The sequence below is a fragment of the Suricata suricatta genome, chromosome 1 (assembly GCF_006229205.1).
Source record: "Suricata suricatta isolate VVHF042 chromosome 1, meerkat_22Aug2017_6uvM2_HiC, whole genome shotgun sequence".
NCBI classification, from domain to species: Eukaryota; Metazoa; Chordata; class Mammalia; order Carnivora; family Herpestidae; genus Suricata; species Suricata suricatta.
Window position 1 is genome coordinate 165507300 of NC_043700.1, and position 9585 is coordinate 165516884.

The window sequence follows — 9585 nt, forward strand, 5'->3', positions numbered from 1 at the left end:
AAAAATTAGACTATTCTTTTCATGGACACAGGTCAGAAAAATCTAAGGGATCCACCCTGTATTTCATTCAGGGGCAGGAGTAGAGTAAATCCGAAAGCACAATTTGGAAGGGACAATGAAAGAGAAACTAAAGTTCTTTATATTTAATTATTGCCTATTAAGCTGGTTCAATAAAAATATTTACCCATTTGATGGTTATATAAATGTACTTTTTATTTGAAAATGCACTTGGCACTTCATGAAGATATTCTAATGCATTAAATTGGTGTCTTTTTAAAAATTAGAGTTTAAGTAAAAATTGCCTCTACTTGGGACATAAAGACAAGTGACTGATTTCAGTACTGCATTATTCTTTCTTTTCTGGAGATGAATGAAAAACAAAAACAAAAAACTCCTTTTTCAGTGTCCTAGTAACTATAATAAAAAAGCCAAGCATTCATGGCTGAATGAATGCATGAGTAGTAGTTCCTTTGCAAGTGAAAGAAGAGAAGTTCAACCAAGCATGACCACGTCCTCCTTAATATGCTTGCAAAGTGTACTGAGCAGACACCCTGTACTCTGATCGCTAAGCCAGATTGAAGCTGAAGTAGTGCGGGTTTGAGAGTTTCCACAGGAAAAAATATAAAACCATTACACAGGATGCTACAGAAGCCATGTGGAGTGAAGGAAATGCGAAGTTGAGAGTTAGGTCTTTGAAGGGCTGTGCACCTGCTGTTTGCTGTAACTGAGATGGTATGTCATATTTCACACAGAGAAAAATGATCAAATGGCAGATAGATATCTTTTCTAAAAAATGTGTTTTAAAGACACTGAGAAACAGAATATAATACTTTTTTCTGTAAAGTAAGAACAGCAGAATACTGATGGCAGAGAAGTTGTCTGTAACCAATGTACAATGGATACATGAGGCCAATGACGAATGAAGCTTTAAATCCCATGTCCATTTGTGGCACTCTTAGATGTAGAGAGAGTAACTTAGCGTCTGCATTGTCCAATCTACCTACCAAAACTTTTTCATGAAGTGCTTGGACATTCTTATCTTCTATTCCCCTTCCTCCAATCTATACTGAATTAGCTGTTTGGGGAGGGAACAATTGAATTTGTTTAAGTAACACAAAAGAGGCACCTTGCAGTTAAAAAAAATTAAATCTTTCCTAATATTAGAATTCTGTAGAAACTGGAAGGATGAACTGACTTGTTTGTCCATTTTGTTTCCCCAAACCTAGAGGTATGAAATTATAAATACCAAACATTTAAAAAAAAAATCCCTCAACAAGCTGGTAAATTAATTAGTCATATCTGTTATGTGTAAGTTACAGTCTATATGTGCACATATACCCTGAAATTTCTGCTGATTAGAGTGTGTACTTCTTTTGGATAGGGGGAATAGAAAGGCAAATAAAAGAGAGGTCCCTGGAATCATACATGTGTGCTATCAAACAGTACATTTGCAGTTTAACCTTTCTGTATCTTGTTGTATTCAGCTGCTAGATTGCCATCCCAATGACTTCTGATAAGATCCCCAAACTTAGGGACACCTGGGTGGCTCAGTCGGTTAGGCATCTGGCTTCGACTCAAGTCATGATTTCATGGTTCGTGGGTTCGAGTCCTGCGTCGGGCTCTGGGCTGACAGCTCAGAGCCTGGAGCCTGCTTCAGATTCTGTATCTCCCTCTCTCTCTGACCCTCCCCTGCTCATGCTGTCTCTGTCTCTCAAAAATAAATAAAAAACATAAAAAAAGATCCCCAAACTTAGACATGGCTTAGAAGGCCGTACACAATGTATGTGTGTGTCCCTTCAACTCCATCCTGTCTAATTTGCTCACTATCTCACTCAAAGCCCTTATTTCAGTTCCTCCGAAGTTCCTGCTTTTGGTGTGTCTGAGGTTTTATAAATGCTCTTCTCTGCCTGGAGCCTGTCTCTGTGCTCTCCCACACACAAGCTGAGCGCACTAGCTCCCTCCCACCTGCCTTTCCTTCTCAGTGTAAACGCCACTTGTTTAAAGAAGACTCTTCTGATTAACTGATCAAAAATTAGTCCTTCTCCTTTTTATTTACTTGCATAGAACCTTGTTCATTCCTAATACCACCAATGTTGGGGTGCCTGGTTTGAAATGAATGGAAAGACAGGAATCAGGCAGACAAGGAATCAAGTATCACTTTCAGACAACATGTCAGTTTCTGAAGCTATGAATACATTAAACCTATAGCTATGAATATATTAAACCTATAGGTCTTACAGCTTGTAAGAGCAACACAGAACTCTGGCTCCCTGACAATAGCCCAAGAAGCTACAAGAAAGGGGATAAAGGAGCAGGGCTCATGTGGCCAGGCCCTCCTTTGAAATACACCCATAAATATCACAGGGCAGTGTGTAGAGGTGTGGAAAAATGGGGGCAAGGAGAGGCCAGGAGGGTTAGAAACTCCCTCTGCATGAAAGAATGATTAGGACTGGGGGAAAAGCATTTCTTCCATTTTCAATCAAAATGTATTAATATAAACCTCATGCAGTGACTATTTTTGAGGCTACCTATAGACAAATATCAGCAAATTCATATGGTTTAAACATAATCATAAATATGTATGTTATAGATACATGTAAACATGTAAATGCACATGTAGGCGTGCATAGATATACTATGTGGTATATGTACCGTATGTATACTATGTGTTATGTGTATCATATGTGTCTAATAGCATATACATATGACATATATATACATATATATGTATGTATGCATATTTGTGTCACAGTTTGTGGTATCTGCCTCTACTATCATACTGTGAGTTCCAAAAAGATAGTAAAGTATGTCTATGTTTATCTCTGCATCTGTGACTCATCACATATTACAGCATCTACAAAAATTAGTTGAATGAATACTAGCTACAAAGTATTTAACGTGTTATTTGAGTTACTTTAAGAACTCAGTAGTGGGGCATCTGAGTGGCTCAGTTGGCTGAGCGTCCGGCTTTGGCTCTGGTCATGATCACGCGGTTTGTAGGTTCGAGCCCTGCATCAGGCTCTGTGCTGACGGCTCAGAGCCTGGAGCCTGCTTCTGATTCTGTGTCTCCCTCTCTCTCTGCCCCTCCCCTGCTTGCACTGTCTCTATTTCTCAAAAAAAAAAAAAAAGAACTCAGTAGTTATCATGATCACACTGCTGCTGCTTCTGCTGATAAAACATTCTTAATATATTGGGTACTAATTTTTGACCTGGGCTGTATATTTCTGAGACTTCCATTTCAGAAATCCATAAGCTCATCACTCTCATAGCTTGTCTTCCACTGCTCATAATTTCGAGCCATGTTGCATAGTTGCAACCTCCACAGCTTCCAAGTTATAACCTTAAGGAGAAACAGGGTGAGTAAGATTATAGCAGATTAGAGAATGTATGTCCTGTCAAGAAAGGGCAGTCAGTTTTCCAGTTGGTTCAGACTTGCTTTGTGGAAATGTAAGTTCAGAGTTATCAGACATTCTGACTTTTTAAGAGAAGTTGAAAATCTGTATTTTAATATAAAATCTTCTATATCTGGTAAACTAATAAAAATTGATAAACTCTATGTGCTTCTGGAAGATAGTTGGACTTCATGCTGCCCACCACGAGTTTGTGACCTCTACTTTTATAGCAGTTGTCTTGTGGTATGAGGTTTCATTAATTCTTTCCCTTTTCTTCATGTATCTTTTTTTTCTTACTTTTTAAAAATTTTATTTATTTTTGAGAGAGAGAGTATGCCTGAGCAGGGGAGTAGAAGGAAGAAAGGAGAGAGAGAATCCCAAGAAGACTGTGTACTGTCAGTGTGGGGCTTAAAACCAACCTTGAGAGCATGACTCAAGCCAAAACCAAGAATCTGTTGCTCAACTGACTGAGCCATCCAGGCGCCCCTTGTTTATCTTGCACGTGAGTATTATTCTATGCTTTTCAAATTAGTTTTTTAATAGTTTAATTTCATCATTTTCTAGGGGAATCTAATTCTAGCTGTTGATTTTGTATTTCTAACCTATCTTTTGTTTCTATAAATCCCTGCCCCCTTTTGTTTCTTGTTGTCAGAGGAGCTGTCAAGGTTAATTATATACTATAAGGGTGGCATTTTTAGCACAAAGGGAAAAAATGGAACTACACAGCATTTTCAAACTGTAGTACAAATATAATTTTTTGATGTGTTTAGTAAATTCAATTTTGGACATATACATGAGAACAATTGACACAACAAAGTGGAGGTAATGATTTTATACCCTGTGAATGTATTTCATCTGCAAATCCATTGGACAGTAATTAGGTTCTCTGGAATTTCTTTTAACAATCATTTTTCCTTAAGGAACTTTTTTCTGTAGAAAAATAACATTAGATATTTATGTTAAATAACCATAAACCATGAGACCTAAACCATAATATAACACAAATCACTTAGGATTTTTATTTTATACATATAAAAATGCTCTTTGAGAATTAGATGTAGATTTTCATCTAAAATCACACTGTTCTGTTTCCTTGACTTTTTGTAGAAACCTAATCTTTCTAAAGACATTGTAAATGACAAGCTCAGCATGTGTTGGACTATTGGATTGTGAGTGCAAGTAACTGAAATGATGACAGTATAAACCTGTGTGGTCAGGTTCACGAATATGTAGGCAATGACAAATTATACTATGACTACTGCCTGGCCAGCAGCCATTCATCTTTAGATAAATCCCCATTTCAGAAGTAGTAACGTGTAAATATGTATCAGTGTCAAAGAAATACTCTAATCTCTAGTACCTAAATACATTTCTGAAATATGTTTTATAGAAAAACTTTCTATTTTTATTTCTTTTATTTACATCTTATATCTTTGAAATTTTCCAGTCTAAAAAATAAGTGATATACAGGGAAGCAGGAGGAACAAAATTCTCACTGAATGGTACATTCCCAAGTTGTATGAGTAAAGTTTTCTTCACACAATTGAGATCTTTAGTTAGATTTGGGTATCTGTGTTCTCTTCTGTGAGATGCAACCCCCTAGGGATATGTGCTCTTTCAGACCACAAGAGAACGATGGAGGCTTTGAGGTCAGAATTTGGAGGTCCATGGGGCCACTGCTTTTAAAACTGGTCCCCAAATTTGCTTCACTTTTTTTTCCTCCTGCCACCAGCCTAATTCTATCCTTTTGCCGACACATACCATGTTTTAAAATATATAATGAGTTCTGGAAAACATATATATATATATTTTTTTAATGTTTATTTATTTTAGAGAGAGAGAGAGAGGGAGAAAAAGGGGGGGAGGAGCAGAGAGAGAGGGAGACACAGAATCCATAGCAGGCTCCAGGCTCTAAACTGTCGGCACAGAGCCCCACGTCAGGCTCGAACTCACAAACTGCGAGATCATGACCTGAGCTGAAGTCAGACACTTAACTGACTGAGTCACACAGGCGCCCCTGGAAAATAAATTTCAAAATAAATTATTTCTAGAATCTTGTCACCCTTTGGTCTAATTTAATTGACTGTTTATTTGATACTGTTCCTTTGTCTACCTTACAATAGACATCTACCAGGCTGGTCCCTTGTAGTGAGAAAGTTAATAAAACTTTCAAAGCAACTCTTAAAACTTATAACAAAGTGCCAAGTATTTAACCTAATGAATATAAGTATTTCAATTTAATAAAACGAAAACATATCCTAGGCCCTATGATGGGCACTTCAGGGAATTCAAATAGTAATAAAAGATTCCAAGTACCCATAAGTGTCAAGAGTACTCTGGAGAGGTAGTGGAACTTCAGGGAACCCAAAAGTAATAAAAAAAGCTTCTCAGTATCTGTAATGCAAAATCCCCTAACATAGCTACTCCAATAGTGGTAAAAACAAGGGTCATTGGGAAAATCCAAGAGAGAACCTGAACATAAGGCACATCATTTCCCCCCAAAAATGGGCATCAGAAAAAATATCTTTCCAGCCAAAACTTTAAAAGTTTTCTTTGAGGCAGAATGCTTAAGACATATGTGGGATTTGAATCCACATTATCTGGGTTCAAATCCTTTCTCCCTTACTGTTCTTAGATGAAATACACTGTCTCCATTTCTTCACTGGTTAGGAAAGGAGGTAATGGTAGTTTCTACCTTCCAAACCTGCTGCGAGGATTAAAATTGTTAAAAATGTGTCACAGTGCCTGGTACCAAACTCTATGTATTCGAGCATCTCAACCTTCTGGAATTATTGTACATTAATCCAAACTGCAAAATACTTGAACTTCTGGAGTTGGGTGTAGGGCTTGTGGACTGAAATATCTTCAATCAGTCTTGGTTCAGGATACATACAGAGGACATCTGATGGAATTGGCTTAAAAATCCAGAAGGTGAAGATATTTAAAACAGATTAAGTAATTGGTTATGGAAGTATGAGCTCACAGTTGTAAGACTCCTATGTTAGTGCAAGCATCCTTCTCAAAAACATTCAAAACACAAAAAAACTGGTGGAGATTATGAATGTACATAATTAGGATGAATGAGACAATATAACTTCTTAATATAATGCAGGTGGGGACTTGTGGTTTGTAATAAACATTCCCAGTGACAGAATCATAAAAGGATTCAGAAAGGTAGGTTTCCTCAAAAATTTAGACAGAAGTGAAACTCATATTCTCTGAAAAAAAAAGAGAGAAAACACTGATGATTCAAAATGTGGCTCTCCTGAGGCCATTACTGATATTAAAGTTGCATGTTAAAATGTGAATAAAATTATTTTATAAAACATGAATGGAATAGGCAGTGTTCATATATTAATATATAATTTTATTTAAATGTTTTAATATTTATTTATTTTTGAGAGAGAGAGCAAGCAAGCAAGCAGGGGAGGGTAAGAGAGAGAGGGAGACATAGAATCCAGGGCAAGCTCCAGGCTCTGAGCCGGCAGCACAGAGCCTGACACGGGGCTCGAACCCATGAACCATGAGATCATGACCTGAGCTGAAGTTGTCTGCTAAATCGACTGAGCCAACCAGGAGCCCCTGTAATTTTATTTTTATAAATTTTGCTTATCTAAAAGGAATTGAATTAAATACTGTTAACTAGACACATGCTTATTTTATCTATATCCCTGAAGTTTTATATTTGGCAAAAATGAATGTGAGATTTTCCTTTAGAGAAAAATAGATTGCTTTAAATCTGTTATGAATATAATTCTGGGTAGCAGAGACTTGGAAGGCCTTAAGAGGAAGATGGGTTTTGAACCTTGTTTTGAAGAATAATTGGAGTAAAGAGCATAGAACTAAATGTATTAAGGGACTACTATATTTTAGGGACCTTAGATAAGTAATCACATTAAATTCTCATAGGTATTATTATTCCCAGTTTACAGATGGGGAAATTGAGACTCAGAAAATTTAATGTTTGTTTTTTTTTTTCAAAATGCCACAAGCTACATGCTCAGCCTTCATTTTCAGGACAGGCTTTTTCCATTCCAGCACTGTGATTTCCCTAAAAGGCAATCCAGTGCAGAGGGCGGACGCTGGAGAAGACTGGCTTAGAATTCTCTTTTCTTTATTTCCTAATTGGGGTAAATTGCTTGACCTCTCTTTCTTAAGTTTCTTATCATGGGGATAATAACACTGTGTCTTCAAGAAGGTGCTGAGATAATTCAGTGAGCTTTTGCAAGTAAAATGCTGGAAATAGCAACTGACACCTAAAGGCTCTTATAGGTGTAAGCCTGGAAAAGAAAAGGAGGAGGAGGGAAAGGAGGGTGAAGGGGAGGAGAGGAGGAAGAAGACCACTCTGTCAAATTACCTCTTTCAGAAGCAGAGTGCATTATGGGTAGGAGAGAGAGAAGGCGCAAAGACACAAAGTCTGGCAACGAACATAGCTACACCTGCTCTCTGACTAAAAATTGAGGAAATAGGGTGGGAGTAGGTCATTTTGGAATAAATCCAACTTAGATGGAAATTCCTGGGAACATATAGTCCAATGGCCCTGGCAGTAAACAGATATCATACCTCACTTGTTATGAAGTTAGTTTTCTTGTATACTTTGCTTCCTGAACGCCTCGCTGTGAGGGCTAAGTAATTTATAGTATATGAATCCGGTGTATAAACTAAACACTATTTTATACACTATAGACTACTTAACCTAAGTCTCAATTAAGCCTATATTTATAAAATCAGAAAAAGAGTTCTAACTTGTAGAGTTGTTTTATATCTACAACATATATGTTAGATGTTTGGCCACAATCCGATTTGACTCATAAACAATAACAGTACTTTTGACATTTTCCCTCAGATATCTTTTCTTTTCCTCCGTATTGAAGGTTCTTCAAACCAGAATACATCTTAAAACCAGTGTACATAGTCAATGGGGGAACATTGTTTTTCTTTCACTTCCCAGAGCTATTATTAAATCATTGGTGTGCCTTACAGCTCTTAACTGTATTTCCCCTTAGCAAAGGCTGTAAATCCAGAAGTTGTATTATATTTGCTACTACTGTATTCTCAGGTTGTCAAAATTAAGTGTTCAATCAATTTTCTAAACAATGAATTGCTGAATGCAATCAAGGAACTACGATATTGTTGCAAAGAGACACAAAGTCCCAATTAAGTTTATAAAACTTCCCAAGAGGAGTAACTTGAGGCCAAAGCAACGCTTGGCGTTCTGAGACATACCATTACTAATGTAGGAATTTTTGTTTATAACCCACGTTATTCAGAAAAGGATTTAAGATGGCTTATGCAGATAAAAATAAATGACAAGTATGTGAGAAATCTTAGAAAAAAGCAAAATAGGAAGAGAAAAAACTCAACAGATTAAGAACCTAAAATGAAGCCAGGAAAACCACATAATACAGTTCTACAGGAATCCAAAGACAAGATCATGCTTGAGGTTTCGAAAATGTCAAGAAAACTTTCTTGGTGGAAACAGGGCTTCCTATGAAGTATTTAGTTCAGAAGAAACGGGGATTTGGTGTCTCTGGAGCAGTGACAGTGCCTCAGAGCCTTCCTGGGTAGGGGGTGCTTTTTGGCGGGAGGTGTTTCGGGGAAGACCACGCCTGCCCCCGGCCCGGGCTCCTGGGAAGCCTCCTGCAGGCTGGCCCTCACCAATTATCTCATTTTGATAATAAGCTCACCACTTTCCCTAATTGCTTTACTTCTATCAACAGGTTCCGTGGAAAGATAAGAACGTTTCATCTTTCAAGGGAGAAATTTCAGGTATAGTCTGTGAAGAGATGTTTATTAAAAAAAAAAAAGCAACAAGGATTTGGCCTTTGAACTCACTGGCAGACAAGTGGATTTTACCGACTCTGAGGTATTACTGGCCGCACAGGCACACTGGGTGGTATTTTTTTTTTTTTCAGGAGGGCCCCTTTTCGTTTGCTGCCACATATTGTCACTTCCAAGAACAGAGTGCCAAGGGGCCAAGTCTTTCCAGAGTCTAACAAGCTCAGGTACCAGAAGCACTGGGGGGACACGATCATCCATCCCTCCCCTCCAGGTGAAAAAGACAAGGGGGAAATTAGAAAATCCGGGAAGAGGCTGTAATCCTCGGGGTTAAGAGTTCAGGTCTAAATTGAAAATCACCTCCACCCCTTCAAGTTGTGTCGCCTTGGCCAAGACGGCTTCTCCGATTCCTCAA